The following is a 23936-nucleotide window of genomic DNA, read 5'->3' on the forward strand; positions in this document are numbered from 1 at the left end:
TGACCATGGGAATCCCCAGAAGAGAATTGATCATTCCTGAGTTCCTCTTATGGGCCTCTGCTGCATTCCAGGGTCCGTGGGCCACACGCAGGATTTGGGCTGCAAGGTCTGCCACGTCCTAGAATGAAGGTAGCACCTCCAGTAAAATTCCGAAGCTTATTATTTACTGATTCTAAGTCAAGCGCATGTAGTCTAGATGTCACTTACAAGAGGGAAACTAAAATCAAAACATTTCATTCTTTCAGACTGTCAAGTAAGTGCAATCTAGAGTCTGTCAGGCTGAATTTATATCTTCAAATGTAAACAGAAACTCTTATTGTGTGTATATGGGCTCTTCTTAAGATCTGATAATCATTCTTAATGACATTACCTTTCTTTCCTTAGTTGGGAAATCTTCCTGGGCCACTGCGTAGCAAAAAAGAACTGCCAATGCCACGGTGGCAACGATGAACTTTGCCTGCATTCTGGAAGGATGTCAAGTACATGTCATGAATAAGGTGTCACGTTCACGGTATTGCTTAATCATCTGAAGACTGAGAAATCATGAAAATCATCACGCTGTTGTCAAATCTTGTGTAACAATTTCGTCGTGAATTTACTCCCTTAAGTAAAGAAAATTATGCACCGACCGTTTATATATAAATCTTTGAAGGCAAAAGAGTTTATATGATTTATGGAAAGGGGATCATTACGAAATATGGAATCGACTTTACTCACTTGTTGATGAGGATGGACGAAGGAAGTGATCAAGAAGACCAATGAAGATCGAATGATGGAATTGGGAGAAAACCTTCCACTTTTTAAGCGGCGTCACCCCTTCACCTGGTCACCTGGTCCCCCACAGGTATTCCCAAGTCATCCCCCATTCAAAGACAATTTTTCTCGCTCTAATTCGTCTGTCTGCATCTTTTTTTTTTTTTGTCACCTGTTAAATGTCTTTTTAGGTCTACCCAGACGTGAGATTTATCGTTTACATTTTTATTTTCTCTCAGACAATTGTTATGCCATTTGGGCTGATTACCCAGTGCCATACAAAAAGTGGAAGGATCTTATTCGACCCCAGAATTGAATCCGAGTTGCTATTTTGGTCATTTTCTCATCACATTCTCTCGAAAAGTGAGTTAAATTATTCGTTTACATATTTATTTGTTTATTTATTTATTTATTTATTAATTTATTTATTTACTTAATTAATTACTTACTTACTTGTTTATTTACTTATTCACTTATTTCACAAAAGTATTCACTCTCTATAAATCATGGTATTCAGCAAAACTTTCTCTTTCTCGACCATTAATTTTTCGTAGGTCTGCAAGACTTGAATTTCAATTTCTTTCCAGTTGTTTCCTTTAATGGCCTGACTTAGTTATCACTGAGAAGTGAAATATATACAATATAAAATAAATAACTTTATAAGGAAGTCATTGCATTAGATCACTTTATCTGCGAGAATGCTGGCAAAGGTCTTCGCTGTTCTCGTGGTAGTGGTAGCCATTGTATCCTGCTTTGCAGCTGCCGAACGAGACCTCCCAGCTGCTGAGAGACAGGTAAGGGTTTAGTAACTCTCCAAGAACATTAAGCATCGTTCTGAAATTTAGTGGGATGAGTAAAAAATAATATCTCGAAGTGTTCTTATATACATATTGTGCCAAACGAAGACGACTGAAAAAGTTTTGATGGTTCTCTTTTCAGGAGATGGCAGAGTTCACAGCCCAAATCTTGGGAATGACCCGTGGTCCCTGGAGTGCAGCAGAGGCTCACAAGAGGAACTCAGGAATGATCAACTCTTTTCTGAGGATTCCCAGGGTCATGGTTGAAGTTGGAAAGAGATAAGACGACAGTGTAATCAAAACAGCAGCTTTTGTTTTGTTGTGAGAAGTTACCGCAAAGACATCGATAACTGCGAAAATTTAATAACTTTATTTTCATCTTTATGAACAGAATGGTAAAAACTAAATTTTAAAATTTCTTGAAACGTCTAAACAAAAAGAAATACCATATCCATATGCTTTACTCTTCATTGCAGGCTACGATATACATCAGTAGAAGCGCATACTACATAAACGTTTTGTTTTCTTGATCTTCTCTCTCATTCTCGAGAGAAACCAAGACGCGAAAACCGACCCCAGCTTTAACTACAAAGTTTCTCGTCGGATATGATTTTCCAGTCAGCTGCTGATGAGTTCATTGTTTTAGTTAAACAACATACAACCAAAAGATGTTGAAGATATTACTATAAGAAAGAACTGCAATATTTACACAATAAAGACCATGCAACATACTTTGTTCTCTCTTTTACTTGTTAGTAGTTGACAGGCTACCTAACTCTATATGCCTTTTCTCGGATAAAATTACATAATTTCCTACTTTAAAGTACTATGAAATATATATATATATATATATATATATATATATATATATATATATATAAATTTCTGACTACGTCGGGATAGGTCTCTCAGGTGCGTTAACCACTGGGCCATACAAGTCTGCGGAACCTAGCCACTGCCCCAATTACCTGGGCAAGCTAAGGTACCAGAGTTTTCCCAACTTCCGACTGCAATGACCCAATAGACAACATTTCATTTTTCTTCTGGTGAATAAGATTAGAAATCATCAACACACAATCACGTGTGGAACAGAAATAAATTTCTGATTGATGAAGGTCTCTCCAGGTAAAAGGGCGTTAAATCTGCATTAAAATCATTTATCAAATACTGTCTTCAAGGTAGTCCACGACTCAGTATTGGCCCAAGGTAGAGAAATCATCAACCACAATCGTGTGGAACAGAAATAAATTTCTGACTCACGTCGGATCAGGTCTCGGGTGGAAAGCAAGGGCGTTACTTCACTGGGCCATGTCTAAAAGAACGGAACCGAGAGCCACTGCCTCAAGGAATTACCTGGTTAACGCCCTGCTTTCCACCTGAGAGACCTGGTTCGATCCTGACGTGAGTCAGTGTTCCACACGTGATTGTGTGTTCATGATTTCTATCTTATTCAATAAGAAGGATAATTGAATGAAATGTTGTGGAACGAAATAAAGGAGTTTCGTCGGGGTTAGAAAGGTCTCTCGGGTGGAGTTAGCTTGCCCCAGGTAATTCCACAAGGGTGGAAGTCGGAACCTTAGACTTGTATGGCCCAGTGGTTTTTGCTTTCCACCTGAGACCTGGGTTCGATCCCGACGTGAGTCAGAAATTTATCGTGATTGTGTGTTGATGATTTCATCTTATTCCTCAGAAGGGATAACGAATGAAATGTTGTCATCAGGGTGAGTGAAGTTGGGGAAAACTGGTATGCAAGCAGTTACTTGCCCAGGTACTCAGCAAAGGGGTGGCCTCCTTTAGACTTGTATGGCCCAGTGGTTAACGCCCTTGCTTTCCACCTGAGAGACCCAGGGTGATCCCGACGTGAGTCAGAAATTTATTTCTGTTCCACACGTGATTGTGTGTTGATGAATCTTATTCCTCCTTAATGAAATGTTGTCTATTGGGTCATTGCTGAGTCGGGACTTTTAGTTGGTGAAAAGAAAAAGCTCTCAGTTACTTTGAGATGGCTTTGGGGGGCAGTGGTTCTGTTCCGTTGACTTCTTTTTAACTTGTATGGCCCAGTGGTTAACGCCCTTTCTTGTCCACCTGAGAGACCTGGTTCGATCTTGAGTCAGAAATTTATTTCTGTTCCACACTGTTGATTGTGTGTTGATGATTTCTATATATATATATATATATATATATATATATATATATATATATATATGCAAAAATATACAATTCCAGAAAAGCAGAGTTAAGAAATTTTTCCCTACAGGAAATTTAATATTGGGATGTTGGGTATTGATGAACTCTAAAAAGGAATCTGCATTAAAATCACGCTAAACAAGGGGGTCATTTATCAAATACTGTCTCCTCAAGGTAGTCCACAAAAGTACTGGCTAAGGTAAGACCCAAGGGGCTTCCCACCGCCATACCTCCCACCTGTCTGAAACAAGAATCATTAAAAATGAAGGCCTTGCTAGGCACGGCCAATTCTAAAAGCCTCTTAAATAAGGGTTTATTAAAACTTTTAAAAATAGGAATCAGGAGAAGGCAAAAGTTTTTTAAAATAATCCCAATCGTCCTCCCTCCTTAAAATCAAAAGCACTTTTAGTTTCTATGAAAGAAAACTATTGAGATGGCTTTGTCTGTCCGTTAAAGCTTTTTCTGGTCCACACTTTTTCTGTCCCCCTCAGATCTTAAACATAAGGCTGAGGGCTGCAAATTGGTCTGTTGATCATCCACCTACAATCATCAAACATACCAAATTACAGCCCCTCTAGCCTCAGTATTTTTTTTTATTTTATTTAAGGTTAAATTTAACCATAATCGTGCGTCTGGCAACGATATAGGACAGGCCACCACTGGGCTGTGGTTAAAGTTTTATGGTCCGCTGTTCATTAAACATTACACCAAAACCACCGAAAAATAGATCTATTTTCGGTGGCCTTGCCTACTGTATACGTTGTACAGAAAACTCGATTGCGCCGAAGAAAATTCGGGGCATTTTTTACTGGCTTACACTGTATCATTGGTAAGCGGTTCTAACAACGGAACCAAATACTTGGCAAGTTTATAATTTGGTGTATTTCACGAGGAAAGTATTGGTTTAAGTGGGACGCCCTCCTTGTGGATCTCGGGAAAGCCACATGATCCCGGATGTGGAACCTGTAACGAGAAGGTTTTGGAAAGTGTTTTCATAAATGACGTTGTTGCGTTTCAGTACTCTGCGGAACCTATTAATTTTGTCCTCTATTTTGGTAACGTTTTGTAAATTAGGTGTTCCAGAATGCTGAAATCCTGATGAGTCATTGAGAATTGAGTGCAGTTTGATCATATAGTCATATATATAAAACTAGTGTTCCCTTACCCTTGTCAGGACACACAATGATTATATCTTCGTCTTTAGCTAATTCTCTCAAAATACGTAGATCCTCGTTTCTAAAAAATGAAGCCCATCTAGTTTTAAGGTCTTTATAAGATTTATTAAATTTATTGAGATGAGTAAAAATGAATACTGACATGGCAATGCAGTATTGCTGAAGTTCCCTGATCAGAGAGATCAGCCAAGGCAGACGCTACAGCATACTGAGAACCTCTGAGAACAACATTTGAAGATGTACTGTCGAAGGGCTAAAATAAATGATTTATGGAAGTAAAACTTGGATTAGTATTGTGTATGATCAGCACCCAAGGTCCTTTCACCTATGTGAGACCTGGGAGAACCAGGAAAATGGCTGCTAATGGCTCCGTAAGTAGACCTATAGGCTCCACCCAAATCCCTTCCCTAGTTCTCATACGCCAATGACAATCTATCAAGAACTAAACAGAGCTTAAACACTGGCAAGTGTCTAGCCTTTCAAAAAGTACATAGGCTATCGACATCTTCATCAATCATATTTGCTGCTGTCGAGGATATTCTTCTAGTATTGTACATTCTCATCATTTCATCTTGGACCCTACCCAGTTCAGCCGCATATGTCTTTATAGCGCCAAAAGTTAGGAGATTCCAAAGAATTTGCGTTTCAGGTAAATTCTTATGATAATGATAGTAACTCATTCATAAAGTGGACTTCAAATAGAACTAGGATTCTCAGAAAAACGAGATATAATTGTGTAAAGGTGAATTATCCTTGATTTTCTTTCAAGCAAAACTATCTTCTCGGCAAGCAATGAGATTTTGTTCTATTTCCAGTGTAAGAAGAGGTAAATAAATGAAATAAACACAGTTAAATAAATTTTAATTTTTGATAAGTATTCTAAGAATCAACAGAAACAGAAATTTCGTTGTGTTTTTTCTGACTCCTTGAAGTAAGCAATTAAAGTTGAACATTATTTCCAAAGACTACGCTATTTCTTTGGGAAAAATAACATAGATGAAATTATTTTTAATTCTTTAATAACATAACGAAAATATTTTATGAACAACTGCGACGTTTTCTGAGCTTAGAAACCCCACAGCGAAAATGTACAAAACTCTTTTAAGTATTTTCATGGACTAAGGAAGAGAAAGATGATATCGGAATCCTATTGCTTGGAAGACTAGTTTCAAAGTAGTGGGCACTGGGATAGGGAAAGAATATTATCAGGGTCTTAGAATAGCCCAAAACATAATTCTGGACTAAGGAGAAAAATCTCAGATGTTTACCAGTTTCTTCGAAAGCCTTAAACGAATGGCTCTATATCTGTTGCTCTTGACGAAGGAACATTTGTCCCTTTCCGTATTCCCAGCGGAGATTTGCAGAGCTCTGTTGTCTTTTCTTGATCCTCCTACATTTTCCGTGATGCCAGATCTTGCATTTTATTCTTTGGCATTGTTATACCCAAACTTAATTCAGATGTTCCTTCTCAGTTTTCCTTATTGCGTGCTTACATGATTACTGCAGATTCTGCGATCAGCATTTCATCAAATTAAATTTTGTGTAACTAGATGCGGTTGGGACAATATGCCCTATTTTTTCATTTACTTGAGCTAAAGTTCTTCAGAATTCATTGAAGACATATCAAATTTCATTGCTCTCTGTCTGTCATTGTTACCCAAGAGCTACGTGACATTTTCTCACACATTCTTTTTAAGATTTATGAAGTGAGATACTTAACTCTGGACCTCTTTGCCTTTTCTGTATTCCCAGAGGCCTATAATCTTTTTTTTTTCCTGGCGCTGATATTGTTTTGATGAAATCATGGGTGAAGCCCCTTGTTATCATTTCAATATATCATTGAGCACGTTTGTCCCCAAGTGTACGTTCTGCTTTATCCTGCAGAAAATTCATACAATGTAAGATCTCATGGCTATTTTCTGCACCGTCCATTCATACATTCATATGTGCACAAAATATATAGGTTCCTCTATACTCGTAAATGTATACCTACTTAGATATGTGAGTAAAAGACATTCTAAACTTCCCTGTTTATTCCCTGTATCCAAACAAATCTTACAAATCTGAAGGTACATGGTGTTTTCGTCCTGTCAGTTAGATATTGTTAGACCATCGTCCCTGTTGGACTGTCCATTGCTGAAATGCAGTTTTTATGGAAGACAAACTATTTCCATTAACAACTGAAGACACCATTTCCAGGGAGTAACAACAGAATGAATTTTGGGGGTAATTTTTCCTGTCTTGATATCTCTCAGGATTCACTAGAAGAAGAAGTATAAACAACAAATTCGTGCGTGGTTCCATTACAGTATGCCGTTTCCTAGAACAAAATATAGAAGGAAATAAATATTAATTTAGTCCATTTACACATGTTTCATGATATCCCTGATCGCTACTGTTATTTTATTGACTTTAAAATTACTCCAAAAATATTCGAACTCTATATACTACAAAACATATGTTTAACAACACTATACATATCTGTTGATCGTAACCATCCTTCCAAGTCTTTCAATAACTCTTTGCTTACCTGGATAACATTTCAGAACTTATTTCTGCCTGCTTCAGCCATGACCATGGGAATCCCCAGAAGAGAATTGATCATTCCTGAGTCCTCTTTGTAGGCCTCTGCTGCACTCAAGGGTCCGTGGGCACATTCAGTATTGGGCTGCCAGGTCTGCCACGACCTAGAATCATAATTCCATTAAAATTCCGGAAGTTGTTGTTTATTCTAAGTCAAGCGCATGTAGTCTAGATGTCACTTACAAGAGGGGAAACTAAAATCAAAACATTTCATTCTTTTCAGACTGTCGGCACTGCAATCTAGAATCTGTCAGGCTGAATTTACATCTTCAAATGTAAACAGAAACCTTATTGTGTGTATATGCTTTCTTACGGTCGAACGATGATTCTAATAACATTACCTTTCTTTCCGTAGTTGGAAATCTTCCCGCCACTGCGTAGCAAAAAGAACTGCCAATGCCACGATGGCAACGAGGGGAACCTTGCCTGCATTCTGGGCGGATGTCAGTACATGTCATGAATAAGGTGTTACGTTCACGGCATTACTTAATCATCTGAAGACAGAAATCATGAGAATCATCACGCTGTAGTCAAATATTGTGTAACAATTTCGTAGTGAATTTACCCTTAAGTAAAGAAAATTATACACTGACCGTTTATATATAAATCTTGAGGGCAAAAGAGTTTATATGGTTTATGAAAGGATAATTACGAAATATGGAATCGACTCTACTTACTTGTTGAGGAGGATGGACGAAGAAATGATCAAGAAGACCAGTAAAGATCGAATGATGGAGTTGGGAGAAAACCTTCCACTTTTTAAGCGGCGTCACCCCTTCACCTGGCCACCTGGGCTCCCACAGGTATTCCCGAGTCATCCCCCATTCAAAGACAATTTTTCTCGCTCTAATTCGTTTGTCTGCATCTTTTTTTTTTTTTTTTTTTTGTCACCTGTTAAATGTCTTTTAGGTCTACCCAGACGTGAGATTTATCGTTTACATTTTTATTTTCTCAGACAATTGTTATGCCATTTGGGCGTGATTACCCAGTGCCATACAAAAGTGGAAGGATCTTATTCGACCTGGTGATTGAATCTGAGTTGCTATTTTGGTCATTTTCATCACATTCTCGAAAAGTGAGTTGAATTATCGTTTACTATTTATTTATTTATTTATTTATTTATTTATTTATTTATTTATTAATTTATTTATTTACTTAATTAATTACTTACTTACTTGTTTATTTACTTATTCACTTATTTCACAAAAGTATTCACTCTATAAATCGCGTATTCAGCAAACTTTCTCTTTCTCGACCATTAATTTTTCGTAGGTCTGCAAGACTTGAATTTTTATTCTTTCCAGTTGTTTCCTTTAATGGCCTGACTTAGTTATCACTGAGAAGTGAAATATATACAATATAAAATAAATAACTTTATAAGGAAGTCATTGCATTAGATCACCTTTTTTATCTTATGAGAAACTGCTAGGTATTTCCTTTCCAGAGTGCTGACAAATGTCTTCGTTGTTCTCGTGGTAATGGTAGCCATTGTATCCGTTCTTGCAGCTGCCGAACGAGACCTCCCAGCTGCTGAGAGACAGGTGAGGGTTTAGGTAACTCCAAGAACATTAAGCATCGTTCTGAAATTTAGTGGGATGAGTAAAAATAATATCTCGAAGTGTTTTATATACATATTGTGCCAAACGAAGACGACTGAAAAAGTTTTGATGGTTCTCATATTTCAGGAGATGGCAGAGTTCACAGGCCAAATCTTGGGAATGAATCAGTGGTCCCTGGAGTGCAGCAGAGGCTCACAAGAGGAACTCAGAATGATCAACTTTTTCTTGAGGATTCCCAGGGTCATGGTTGAAGGAAAGAGATAAGATGACAGTGTAATCAAAACAGCAGCTTTTGTTTTGTTGTGAGAAGTTACTGCAAAGACATCGATAACTGCGAAAAATTTAATAGTTTTTTTATTTTCATCTTTATGAACAGAAAGGTAAAACTAAATTTAAAAATTTCTTGAAACGTCTAAATAAAAGAAATACCCATATCCATATGCTTTACTCTTCATTGCAGGCTACGATATACATCAGTAGAAGTGCATACTATATAAACGTTTTGTTTTTGATCTTCTCTCATTTTCGAGAGAAACCAAGACGCGAAAACTGGACCCCAGCTTTAACTACAAAGTTTCGTCGGATGTGATTTTCCAGTCAGCTGCTGATGAGTTCACTGTTTTATAAAGAACATACAACTAAAAGATGTTGAAGATATTACTTATAAGAAAGAACTGCACATTTACACAATAAAGACCATGCAACATACTTTGTTTCTCTCTTTACTTGTTAGTAGTTGACAGGCTACCTATGTCTTTTCTATATGTCCTTTCTCGGATAAAAATGAAATATAATTCCACTTTAAAGTATATTATGATATATATATATATATATATATATATATATATATATATATATATATATATATATATATATATGCAAATATATACAATTCCAGAAAAGGCAGATTTGCGAAATTTTTCCTCTACAGGAAGTTTAATATTGGGATGTTGGGTATTGATGAACTCTAAAAAGGAATCTGCATTAAAATCATTTATCAAATACTGTCTTCTCAAGGTAGTCCACAAAAGTATTGGCTAAGGTAAGACCCAAGGGGCTTCCCTCCGCCATAACTCCCACCTGTCTGAAACAAGAATCATTAAAAATGAAGACCGTGCTAGGCACGGCCAATTCTAAAAGCTTCTTAAATAAGGGTTTATTAAAACTTTTGAAAATGGGAATCAGGAGAAGGCAAAAGTTTTTTTTAAAATAATCCCAATCGTCTCCTCAACAGGAACATCAGTGAACAGAGACTCAGTGTCTAAGATGACCATAAAAAGGCCAGAGTCCTGTTTCAGAATATCCTCCTTAAAATCAAAAGCACTTTTAGTTTCTATGAAAGAAAACTATTGAGATGGCTTTGTCTGTCCGTCCGAACTTTTTCTGTCCACACTTTTTCTGTCCACCCTCAGGTCTTAAAAGCTACTAAGGCTAGAGGGCTGCAAATTGGTCTGTTGATCATCCACCCTACAATCATCAAACATACCAAATTGCAGCCCTCTAGCCGCAGTATTTTTTTTATTTTATTTAAGGTTAAATTTAACCATAATCGTGCGTCTGGCAACGATATAGGACAGGCCACCACTGGGCTGTGGTTAAAGTTTTATGGTCCGCTGCTCATTAAACATTACACCGAGACCACCGAAAAATAGATCTATTTTCGGTGGCCTTGACTACTGTATACGTTGTACAGAAAACTCGATTGCGCCGAAGAAAATTCGGGGCATTTTTTACTTGCTTACACTGTATCATTGGTGCGGTTCTAACAACGGAACCAACATTTGGCAAGTTTATAATTTGGTAGTATTTCACGAGAAAGTATTGGCTTGGCGTGGGACGCCCTCCTTGTGGATCTCGGGAAAGCCACACATGATCCCGGATGTGGAACCTGTAACGAGAAGGTTTGGAAAGTGTTTTCATAAATGACGTTGTTGTGTTTCAGTACGCATGGAACCTATTAATTTTGTCCTCTATTTTGGTAACGTTTTGTAAATTAGGTGTTCCAGAATGCTGAAATCCTGATGAGTCATTGAGAATTGAGTGCAGTTTTGATCATATAGTCATATATATATATAAACTAGTGTTCCTTTACTCCTTGTCAGGACACACAATGATTATATCTTCGTCTTTAGGTAATTCTCTCAAAATACGTAGATCCTCGTTTCTAAAAAAATGAAGCCCATCTAGTTTTAAGGTCTTTATAAGATTTATTAAATTTATTGAGATGAGTAAAATGAATACTGACATGGCAATACAGTATTGTTGAAGTTCCCAAATCAGAAAGATCATTGAGGCAGACGCTACAGCATACTGAGAACTTCTGAGAACAACATTTGAAGATGTACTGTCGAAGGGCTAAAAATAAAATGATTTATGAAAGTAAAACTTGATTAGTATTGTGTATGATCAGCACCCAAGGTCCTTTCACTTATGTGAGACCTGGGAGAACCAGGAAAAAATGGCTGCTAATGGCTCCGCAAGTAGACCCATAGGCTCCACCAAAATCCCTTCCCTAGTTCTCACGCCAATGACAATCCATCAAGAACTAAACAGAGCTTAAACACTGGCAAGTGTCTAGCCTTTCAAAAAGTACATAGGCTATCGACATCTTCATCAATCGTATTTGCTGCTGTCGAGATATTCTTCTAGTATTGTACATTCTCATCATTTCATCTTGACCTAATACCCAGTTCAGCCTTTATGTCTTTATAGCGCCAAAAGTTAGGAAATTCCAAAGAATTTGGTGTTTCAGGTAAATTCTTATGATAATGATAGTAATCATTCATAAAGTGGACTTCAATAGAACTAGGATTCTCAGAAAACGAGATATAATTGTGTAAAGGTGAATTATCCTTGAATTTTTTTCAAGCAAAACTATCTTCTCGGCAAGCAATGAGATTTTGTTTATTTCCAGTAAGAAGAGGTAAATAAATGAAATAAAACACAGTTAAATAAATTTTAATTTTTGATAAGTATTCTAAGAATCAACAGAAACAGAAATTTCGTTGTGTTTTTTATGACTCCTTGAAGTAAGCAATTAAAGTTGAACATTATTTCAAAAGACTATACTCTATTTTTTTCGAAATGAAACATAGATGAAATTCTTTTTAATTCTTTAATAATATAATAGAAATATTTTATGAACAACTGCGACGTTTTCTGAGCTTAGAAACCCCACAGCGAAAATGTAAAAACTCTTTTAAGTATTTTCATAGACTAAGGAAGAGAAAGATGATATCGGAATCCTATCGCTTGGAAGACTAGTTTCAAAGCAGTGGGCACTGGGATAGGGAAAGAATATTATCAGGGTCTTAGAATAGCCCAAAACATAATTCTGGACTAAGGAGAAAAATCTCAGATGTTTACCAGTTTCTTCGAAAGCTTTAAATGAATGGCTTTATATCTGCTGCTCTTAACGAAGGAACATTTGTGCATTTTATTCTTTGACATTGTTATACCCAAACTTAATTCAGATGTTCCTTCTCAGTTTTGCTTATTGCATGCTTACATGATTACTGCAGATTCTTAGATCAGTATTTCATCAAATTAAATTTGTTAACTATATGCGGTTGGGATAAAATGCCCTATTTTTTCATGTACTTGAGCTAAAGTTCTTCAGAATTCATAGAAGACATCAAAGTTCATTGCTCTCTGTCATTGTTACCCAATAGTTACGTGACATTTTCTAACACCTTCTATTTAAGATTTATGAAGTGAGATACTTAACTCTGGACCTCTTTGCCTTTTCTGTATTCCCAGAGGCCTATAATCTTTTTTTTTTGACGCTGATATTGTTTTGATGAAATCATGGTTGAAGCCCGTTGTTATCATTTCAACATATCATTGAGCACGTTTGTCTCCAGTGTACGTTCTGCTTTATCCTGAAGAAAATTCATACAATGTAAAATCTCATGGCTATATTCTGCACCGTCCATTCATACATTCATATGTGCACAAAATATATAGGGTCCTATATAAATGTATATCTACTAGATATGTAAGGAAAAGACATTCTAAACTTCCCTGTTTATTTCCTGTATCCAAACAAATCTTACAAATCTGAAGGTACATGGTGTTTTCGTCCTGTCAGTTAGATATTGTTAGACCATCGTCCCTGTTGGACTGTCCATTGCTGAAATGCAGGTTTTATGGAAGACAAACTATTTCATTAACAAACTGAAGACAATTCATTTCCAGGGAGTAACAACAGAATGAACTTTGGGGGTAATTTTTCCTGTCTTGATATCTCTCAGGGTTCACTAGAAGAAGAAGTATAAACAACAAATTCGTGCGTGGTTCCATTACAGTATGCCGTGTCCTAGAACAAAATATAGAAGGAAATAAATATTAATTTAGTCCATTTACACATGTTTCATGATATCCCTGATCGCTACTGTTATTTTTACGACTTTTAAAATTACCCAAAAATATCTTCGAACTCTATATACTACAAAACATATGTTTAACAACACTATACATATCTATTGATCGTAACCATCCTTCCAAGTCTTGCAAACACTCTTTGCTTACCTAGATAATATTTCGTGAACTTATTTCTTGCCTGCTTCAGCCATGACCATGGGAATCCCCAGAAGAGAATTGATCATTCCTGAGTTCCTCTTGTGGGCCTCTGCTGCACTCCAGGGTCCGTGGGCCACACGCAGGATTTGGGCTGCAAGGTCTGCCACGACCTAGAATCAAGGTAACACCTCCAGTAAAATTCCGAAGCTTGTTGTTTATTGATTCTAAGTCAAGCGCATGTAGTCTAGATGTCACTTACAAGAGGGAAACTAAAATCAAAACATTTCATTCTTTCAGACTGTCAAGTAAGTGCAATCTAGAGTCTGTCAGGTTGAATTTACATCTTCAAATGTAAACAGAAACTCTTATTGTGTATATGGGCTTTTCTTAAGATCTAATAATCTTTCTTAATGACATTACCTTTCTTTCCGTAGGTGTGAAATCTTCTGGCCACTGCGTAGCAGAAAAGAACTGCCAATGTCATGATGGCAACGATGAATTTTGCCTGCATTCTGGAAGGATGTCAAGTACATGTCATGAATAAGGTGTTACGTTCACGGTATTGCTTAATCATCTGAAGTTGAGAAATCATGAAAATCATCACGCTGTAGTCAAATTTTGTGTAACAATTTCCTAGTGAATTTACTCTCTTAAGTAAAGAAAATTATACACTGACCGTTTATATATAAACCCTTGAAGGCAAAAGAGTTTATATGGTTTATGGAAAGGGGATAATTACGAAATATGGAATCGACTCTACTCACTTGTTGAGGAGGATGGACGAAGAAAGTGATCAAGAAGACCAGTGAAGATCGAATGATGGAGTTGGGAGAAACCTTCCACTTTTAAGCGGCGTCACCCTTCACCTGGCCACCTGGGCCCCCACAGGTATTCCCGAGTCATCCTCATTCAAAGACAATTTTTTCTCGCCTGATTCGTTTGTCTGCATCTTTTTTTCTTTTTGTCACCTGTCAGTGTCTTTTTTAGGTCTACCCCAAACGTGAGATTTATTGTTTACATTTTTATTTTCTCTCAGACAATTGTTAAGCCATTTAAGTGATTACCCAGTGCCATACAAAAGTGGAAGGATCTTATTCGACCTCAGAATTGAAACTGAGTTGCTATTTTGGTCATTTTTTCATCACATTCTCGAAAAGTGAGTTAAAATTATTTATTTCCTATTTATCTATTTATTTATTTGCTTACTTAATTACTTACTTGTTTATTTACTTATTCACTTATTTCACATGGTATTCAGCTAAACTTTCTCTTTCACGACCATTAATTTTTCGTAGGTCTGCAAGATTTGAATTTCAATTTCTTTCCAGTTATTTCCTTTAATGGTCTGAGTTACTTATCACGGAGAAGTGAAATATCTACAATATAAAATAAATAACTTTGTAAGGAAGTCATTGCATTAGGTCACTTTATCTGCGAGAAACTGCTAGGTGTTTCCTTTCCAGAGTGCTGGCAAAGGTCTTCGCTGTTCTCGTGGTAGTGGTAGCCATTGTATTCTGCTTTGCAGCTGCCGAACAAGACCTCCCAGCTGCTGAGAGACAGGTAAGGGTTTAGTAACTCTCCAGGAACTTTAAGCATCGTTCTGAAATTTAGTAAGATTAGTGAAAAATAATATTTCGACTTGTTCTTACATGCATATTGTGCCAAACGAAGACGTCTGAAAAAGTTTTCATGCTTCTCTTTCCAGGAGATGGCAAAGATCGCAGCCCAAATCTTGCGAATGGCCCATGGTCCCTGGAGTGCAGCAGAGGCTCACAAGAGGAACCCAGAAATGATCAACTCTATTCTGGGATTTGAGGGTCATGGTTGCTGAAGTTGGAAAGAGATAAGACGACACTGTAATCAATTTTCAGCTAGACAAAACAGACGCTTTTGTTTTGTTGTGAGAAGTTACCGCAAAGACGTCGACAACTGCGAAAATTTGATAACTTTATTTTCATCTTCATGAACGGAACGGTAACAACTAAATTTAAAATTGCTCGAAACGTCTAAATAAAGAGAAATACTATATCCCTATGCTTTCCTTTTCATTGCAGGCTACGACATACATCAGTAGAAGTGCATACTACGTAAACGTTTTGTTTCTTGATCTTCTCTCTCATTCTCGAGAGAAACCAAGACGCGAAAACCGATCCCAGTTTTAACTACAAAGTTCCTCGTCGGATATGATTTTCCAGTCAGCTGCTGATGAGTTCACTGTTCTAGTTAAACAACATATAACCAAAAGATGTTAAACCATGATACTATAAAAAAGAACTGTATTACCTATAATAAAGACTATGCAACATACCTTGTTGTCGCTCCTTCTTGTCATTGGTTGATAGGCTACCTAACTCTTTATGGATTTACTCAGATAAAATTACATAATTATTAACTTTTAAGTACTAATATATATATATATATATATATATATATATATATATATATATATATATATATATATATATATATATATATATATATTATATGTATGTATGTACATATGGGTGTAAGTTATTCCAGTTTTATTGTGAATTGCATAATAACCAATGTTCGGGGCTTAATATTTGTAATAAAATATGTCATGTGACAAAATTCATATTAGCATATATATATATATATATATATATATATATATATATATATATATATATATATATATATGCATATATATATATACATATGTATATACATATATATATATATATATATATATATATATATATATATATATATATATATATATACAAGATCAGAAAAGGCAGAGAGTTGCGAGATTCTTTTACTCTACAGTAAATTTTACATTGGGATGTTGGGCATTGACGAACTCTAAAAAGGAATCAGCATTAAAATCAATCTAAACAAAACAAATGTGTCGTCTACGTACCTTCTGTACAATAAAGGGTGGAAACCAAAAGGGGGAGGCCCCATTTGTCAAATACTGTCTCCTCCAGGGAGTCCATAAAAGTATTGGCTATATCAGGTAGGACCCAGAGGGCTTCCCATCGCCATCCCTTCCACCGATCTGAAACAGGAATCATTGAAAATGAAGACCGTGCCTCGCACGGCCAATTCTAAAAACTTCTTAAATAAGGGTTTACTAAAACTATAAAAAAGGGAATCGGGAGAAGGCAAAAGTCTGTTTAAAATAATCCCAATCGTCTCCTCAACAGGAAAATTAATAACCAAGTGAAAATGCCGAAGTTTCTTCAGCGCAGTCGAGTTTTCTGTACAGCCGCTACAGCGTATAATCATGGCCACCGAAATTAGACTTATCTTTTCGGTGGTCTCGGTATAATGCTGTATGAGCCGAGGTCCATGAAACTTTAACCACAGCCTGGTAGTGGCCTATCCTATATCGTTGCCAGAAGCACGTTTATGGCTAACTTTAACCTTAAATAAAATCAAGGTTATTGAGGGCCAGAGGGGAAGCAAATTGGTATGTTTTGATGATTGGAAGGTGGATGATCAACATACCATTTTGCAGCCCTCAGCCTCAGTAGTTTTTAAGAACTGGTATGAGAACAGAAAAGTGCGGACAGAATAAAGTGGACGTACAGGCAAAGCCCGGCACAACACCTTCTTTACAGAAAACTGTGCCGACTCAACGTCGAAGCTTCCAATAAAAAGGTCAGAGTCCTGTTTCAGAATATCCTCCTTAAAATCAACAACACTTTTTACATTGTGAGTATTATTAGTAAGCGATTCTAACAACAGAACCAAATACTTGGCAAGTTTATAATTTGGCGTCTTTGACGAGGAAAGTATTGGTTTAAGTGGGACGCCTTCCTTGTGGATCTCTGGAAAGCCATTCATGATCCTGTTTGTGGAACCTATAACGAGAAGGTTTTGAAAGTGTTTTCATCAATGGCGTTGTTGCGTTTGAGTATTTGAGGAACCTATTAATTTTTGTCCTCTATTTTGCAACATTTTGTAAATTAGGTGTCTCAAATGCTGAAATCCTGTGTAGTCATTTGAGAATTGAGTGCATTTTAATAATATAGTCCTATTTATCCAAAAACTACTGTTCTCTTTTATCTTTGTCAGAACATTATGCAAATGATTATATCTTTGTTTTTAGCATAATTCTTTTTCAAAATAAGTACAGTAGAAATATTTTTTTCTAATAAATGGAGCCCATCTAGTTTTTAAGGAATTCCATTGTTTGGGAGAAGAGTTTCAAAGCAGTGGAAACTAGAAGAAAGGTAAAGAATATTACAGGTTCAAAAAATATAATTTTGGACTAAGGAGAAAAATTTCAGATGTTTATGTTCAGCCTATTCTCTAGAGGTAGTTTGCAGGCTTCTTTTTGTCTTCTTTGGCTGTCCAGATATTTTTCAGTGGTAACAGTCCCAGTTTTCACATTATTTTTTTTTTTTTATTTATTCCTAACTTTATTCAAACGTTTCTCAGGTTTTTTATTTTGGCTCACATGATTGATGCAAATTTCTGAGATCATCATTTCATAAAATGAAACTTAGGCCAACCAGAGGATGCAACTGGAATAACATTCCGTTTTCTTTTAAATGCACGAAATCAAAGCTGCACAGAATGCCAGAAAACGACAGATTTCGCTGCTTCTGTCAATCATTGTCACCCTGTATTTATGACATTTTTTCACACATTTTTTAAGATTTATGAAGTGAGATACTTGACTGGACCTCTTTGCCTTTTCTGCATTTCCAGAGGCCTATATCTTTTTTTCTAACGCTGATATTGTTTTGACGAAATCATGGGTGAAACCCATTGTTATCAATTCAACACTGACGGTACTGAGCACGTTTGTCCCCAAATGTACGTTCTGCTCTATTCTGTACGAAAATCATACAATCCAAAAATCTCATGGCTATATTCTGCACTGTCCATACATACATTCATATGTGCAAAAATATATAGGTTCAAATAAATGTATATCTACTTTTATGAGTAAGTAAAAGACATGGTAAATTTCCTGTTTATTTCCTGTATTCAAACAAGTCTTACATATCTGAAGGTATATGGTGTTTTCGCCCTGTCATTTAAATATTGTTAGACTATCGTCCCTACAGGACTGTCCATTGCTGAAATGCAGTGTTTATGGAAGACAAAGTATTTTCATCAACAACTGAAGACGCGCATTTCCAGGGAATAGCAATAGAATGAATTTTGAGGGTAATTTTTGCCATCTTCATATCTCTCAGGGTTCACTAGAAGAAGAAGTATATACAACAAATTCGTGTGTAGTTCCATTACAGTATGCCGCGTCCTAGAACAAAATAGAGAGAAAAAATATTAGTTTAGTCCATTTATTATCACATGTTTTTACGACTTTTAAAATTACTCGATAGTATCTTCGATAATTATATACTACAAAGCAAATATTCAACAACACGATACATATCTATTGAACGTAACCATCCTTCTCTTCCAAAAGTCTTGCAATTACTCTCTTGCTTACCTAGATAATATCTCGTGAATTTATTTCTTGCCTGCTTTCAGCCATGACCATGGGAATCCCCAGAAGAGAATTGATCATTCCTGAAAGTTCTCTTGTGGGCCTCTGCTGCACTCCAGGGTCTGGCCACACGTGGTATTTGGACTGCAAGATCTGCCACGACCTAGAATCAAGGTTACATCTCCAGTAAAATTCATAATCTGTTTTTTGCTGATTCTAAGTCAAGCGCATGTGCTCTAGATGACACTTACAAGAGGGAAACTAAAATCAAAACATTTCATAGTTTCAGACTGTCAAGTAAAGGCAATCTAGAGTCTGTCAGGTTGAATTTACATCTTCAAATGTAAACAGAAACTCTTATTGTGTGTATATGGGCTTTTCTTAAGATCGAATGATCATTGTTAATGACATTACCTTTCTTTCCGTAGTTGGGAAATTCTGGCCACTGCGTAGCAAAAAGAACTGCCAATGCCACGATGGCAACGATGAATTTTGCCTGCATTCTGGAAGGATGTCAAGTACATGTCATGAATAAGGTGTTACGTTCACGGTATTACTTAATTATCTTAAGACTGAGAAATCATGAAATTCATCACGCCTTGGTCAAATTTTGTGTAACAATTTCGTAGTGAATTTACTCCATTAAGTAAAGAAAATTGTACACTGACCGGTTATATATAAATCTTTGAAGGCAAAACAGTTTATATGGTTTAAGGAAAGGGGATCATTACGAAATATGAAGTGGCCTTTACTCACTTGTTGAGGAGGATGGACGAAGAAAGTGATCAAGAAGACCAGTGAAAATCGAATGATGGAATTGGGAGAGAACCTTCCACTTTTTAAGCGGCGTCACCCCTTCACCTGGCCACATGGGCCCCCACAGGTATTCCCGAGTCATCCCCCATTCAAAGACAATTTTTCTTGCTCTGATTCGTTTGTCTTATTTTTTTTTTTTTTTTGTCACCTGTTAATGTCTTTTTAGGTCTACCCAAACGTGAGATTTGTTGTTTACATTTTTATTTTCTCTCAGACAATTACTGTTATGCCATTTGGGCGTGATTACCCAGTGCCATACAAAAAGTGGAAGGATCTTATTCGACCCCAGAATTGAATCCGAGTTGCTATTTTGGTCATTTTCTCATCACATTCTCGCGATAAGTGAGTTAAAATTATTTATTTCCTATTTATCTATTTATTTATTTGCTTACTTAATTACTTACTTACTTGTTTATTTACGTATTCACTTATTTCACATGGTATTCAGCTAAACTTTCTCTTTCACGACCATTAATTTTTCGTAGGTCTGCAAGATTTGAATTTATTTTTTTCCAGTTATTTAATGGTCTGGAGTTACTTATCATGGAGAAGTGAAATATTTACAATATAAAAATAAATAACTTGTAAGGGAAGTTATTGCATTAGGGTCACTTTATCTGAGAAAACTGCTAGGTGTTTCTTTCCAGAGTGCTACAAAGGTCTTCTGTTCTCGTGGTAGTGGTAGCCATTGTATCCTGCTTGCAGCTGCCGAACAAGACTCCCAGCCTGAGAGATTGGTAATGGTTTAGTAACTTCCAGAACTTTAAACATCAGTTCTGAAATTTAGTAAGATTAGTGAAAATAATATTTGGACTTGTTCTTACATACATTTACACAGCCAAACGAAGACGTCTGAAAAGTCATGCTTTCTTCCAGAGATGGCAAAGATCGCAGCCCAAATCTTGCGAATGGCCCATGGTCCCTGGAGTGCAGCAGAGGCTCACAAGAGGAACCCAGAAATGATCAACTCTATTCTGGGGATTCCGAGGGTCATGGTTGAAGTTGGAAAGAGATAAGACGACAATGTAATCAATTTTCAGCTAGACAAAACAGACGCTTTTGTTTTGTTGTGAGAAGTTACCGCAAAGACGTCGACAACTGCGAAAATTTGATAACTTTATTTTCATCTTCATGAACGGAACGGTAACAACTAAATTTAAAATTGCTCGAAACGTCTAAATAAAGAGAAATACTATATCCCTTATGTTTTTTTTCATTGCAGGTTATGACATACATCAGTAGAAGTGCATATTACGTAAACGTTTTGCTTTCTGATCTTCTCTCATTCCTATATAAAACCAAGACGAAAATCGATCCCAGTTTTAACTACAAAGCTCCTCGTCGGATGATTTTCAGTCAGTTGCTGATGAGAGTTCACTGTTCTAGTTAAAACAAATATAACCAAAAGATGTTAAAACCATGATACTATAAAAAGAACTGTATTACTCTATAATAAAGACTATGCAAACATAATCGTTGTCGCTTCCCTTCTGTCAACATTGGTTGATAGGCTACCAACTCTTTATGGATTTACTCAGATAAATTACATAATTACTAACTTTAAGTAATACTAATATATATATATATATCAGTTAGTATATAGAAAGAGTATATATATATATAGGTATATTATAAGTGTATGTATGTACATATGTAAGTTATTCCAGTTTTATTATGAATTGTATAATAACTGGTGTTTGTGGTTTGATATTTGTAAATAAAATGTCATGTGACAAAAATTTATGTGACATAAATTCATATATATATATACATATATATATATATATATATATATATATATATATATATATATATATATATATATATATATATATATATATATATATAAATATATGTAAATATATATATATAATATATATATATAAGTCCAGAAATATATAAAGAGTTGCAGAGATTCTCTCTCAACAGTAAATTTGATATTGGGATGTTGGGCATTGATGAACTCTAAAAAGGAATCAGCATTAAAATCAATCTAAACAACGCAAATGTGTCGTCCACAATAAAGGGTGGAAACTAAAAGGGGAGGCCCCATTTGTCAAAAGTCCATAAAAGTTTGGCTATATCAGGTAGGACCCAGAGGGCTTCCCATCTCCCTTCCACCGATCTGATCATTGAAAATTTGCCCACGGCCAATTCTAAAAACTTCTTAAATAAGGGTTTATTCGATGTTTCAAAAGTTTGTTTAAAATAATCCCAATCCTCCACAACAGGAAATTATTAAACAAGTGAAAAATGAAGTTTCTTCAGCGCAGTCGAGTTTCTGTCGTCTGACAATTGTTTGTCTTTTCGGTGGTCTCGGTCTGTATGAGCCGAACTCCATGAAACTTTAACCACAGCCTGGTAGTGGCCTATCCTATCGTTGCCAGAAGCACGTTTAGGCACTTTAACCTCTGCATAAAATCAAAACTACTGAGGCTAGCAAATTGGTATGTTTGATGATTGGAAGGTGGATGATCAACATACCATTTTGCAGCCCTCTAGCCTCAGTAGTTTTTAAGAACTGGTGGCGAACAGAAAAAGTGCGGACAGAATAAAGTGCGGACGTACAGGCAAAGCCGGCACAACACCTTTCTTTTACAGAAAACTAAAAGCGACTCAACGTCGAAGCTTCCAATAAAAAGGTCAGAGTCCTGTTTCAGAATATCCTCCTTAAAATCAACAACACTTCTTACATTGTGAGTATTATTAGCAAGCGATTCTAACAACAGAACCAAATACTTGGCAAGTTTATAATTTGGCGTCTTTAACGAGGAAAGTATTGGTTTGATCCTTGTGGATCTCTTTCATGATCCTGTTTGTGGAACCTATAACGAGAAGGTTTTGGAAAGTGTTTTCATCAATGGCGTTGTTGCGTTTGAGTATTCTGAGGAACCTATTAATTTTGTCCTCTATTTTGGTAACATTTTGTAAATTAGGTGTTCCCAAATGCTGAAATCCTGTGTAGTCATTGAGAATTGAGTGCATTTTAATAATATAGTCCTATTTATCCAAAACTACTGTTCTCTTATCTTTGTCAGGATGCAAAATGATTATATCTTTGTCTTTAGCTAATTCTTTCAAAATAAGTACAGTAGAGCCTCTTTTCTAATAAATGGAGCCCATCTAGTTTTAAGGAATTCCATTGTTTGGGAGAAGAGTTTCAAAGCAGTGGAAACTAGGAAAGGTAAAGAATATTACCAGGTTCAAAAATATAATTTTGGACTAAGGAGAAAAATTTCAGATGTTTACCAGCCTATTTCTAGAGGTAGTTTGCAGGCTTCTTTTGTCTTCTTTGGCTGTCCAGATATTTTCAGTGGTAACAGTCCCAGTTTTCACATGCTTTTTTTTTATTTATTCCTAACTTTATTCAGACGCTCCTTCTCAGGTTTTCTTATTTTAAGCTCACATGATTGATGCAAATTTCGAGATCATCATTTCACAAAATGAAACTTAGGCCAACCAGATGCAACTGGAATAACATTCCGTTTTTTTAAATGCCGAAAATCAAAGCTGCACAGAATGCCTAGAAAACGACAGATTTCGCTGCTTCTGTCAATCATTGTCACCCTGTATTTTATGACATTTTTTCACACATTTTTTGTAAGATTTATGAAGTGAGATACTTGACTCCGGACCTCTTTGCCTTTTCTGCATTTCCAGAGGCCTATATCTTTTTTTCTCTAACGCCGGTATTGTTTTGACGAAATCATGGTTGAAGCCCATTGTTACCAATACAGCATTGGCGGTACTGGGCACGTTTGTCCCCAAATGTACGTTCTGCTCTATTCTGTACGAAAATCATACAATCCAAAATCTCATGGCTATATTCTGCACCGTCCATACATACATTCATATGTGCACAAAATATATAGGTTCCCAAATAAATGTATATCTACTTTTATGAGTAAGTAAAAGACATGGTAAATTTCCCTGTTTATTTCCTGTATTCAAACAAGTCTTACATATCTGAAGGTATATGGTGTTTTCGCCCTGTCATTTAAATATTGTTAGACTATCGTCCCTGCAGGACTGTCCATTGCTGAAATGCAGTGTTTATGGAAGACAAAGTATTTTCATCAACAACTGAAGACGCGCATTTCCAGGAGTAGCAACA

At 36.2% G+C, this 23936-nt stretch overlaps 2 long non-coding RNA genes across 4 annotated transcripts; one reads left to right on the forward strand and one right to left on the reverse strand.

Annotated features, from left to right (window-relative positions):
• LOC136836708 (uncharacterized) lies at window positions 1–2265 on the forward strand. 3 transcript variants are annotated; one of them, XR_010852450.1, is made up of 5 exons: window positions 1–129; window positions 385–844; window positions 993–1116; window positions 1693–1842; window positions 2027–2265. It is a non-coding gene; the product is annotated as an uncharacterized lncRNA (long non-coding RNA). The 3 variants fall into 3 exon arrangements; XR_010852451.1 differs by lacking the exon at window positions 1–129 and adding an exon at window positions 143–253; XR_010852452.1 differs by lacking the exons at window positions 1693–1842; window positions 2027–2265 and adding an exon at window positions 1451–1548.
• An 11343-nt stretch (window positions 2266–13608) lies between these two features.
• Window positions 13609–14398, reverse strand: LOC136836718 (uncharacterized). The gene is made up of 3 exons (XR_010852458.1): window positions 14340–14398; window positions 13996–14087; window positions 13609–13745 (listed from the first exon to the last, which is right to left on the reverse strand). It is a non-coding gene; the product is annotated as an uncharacterized lncRNA (long non-coding RNA).
• Between the last annotated feature and the right edge of the window lie 9538 nt (window positions 14399–23936).

This window comes from Macrobrachium rosenbergii, chromosome 56, assembly GCF_040412425.1.
Source record: "Macrobrachium rosenbergii isolate ZJJX-2024 chromosome 56, ASM4041242v1, whole genome shotgun sequence".
Classification (NCBI taxonomy): Eukaryota; Metazoa; Arthropoda; class Malacostraca; order Decapoda; family Palaemonidae; genus Macrobrachium; species Macrobrachium rosenbergii.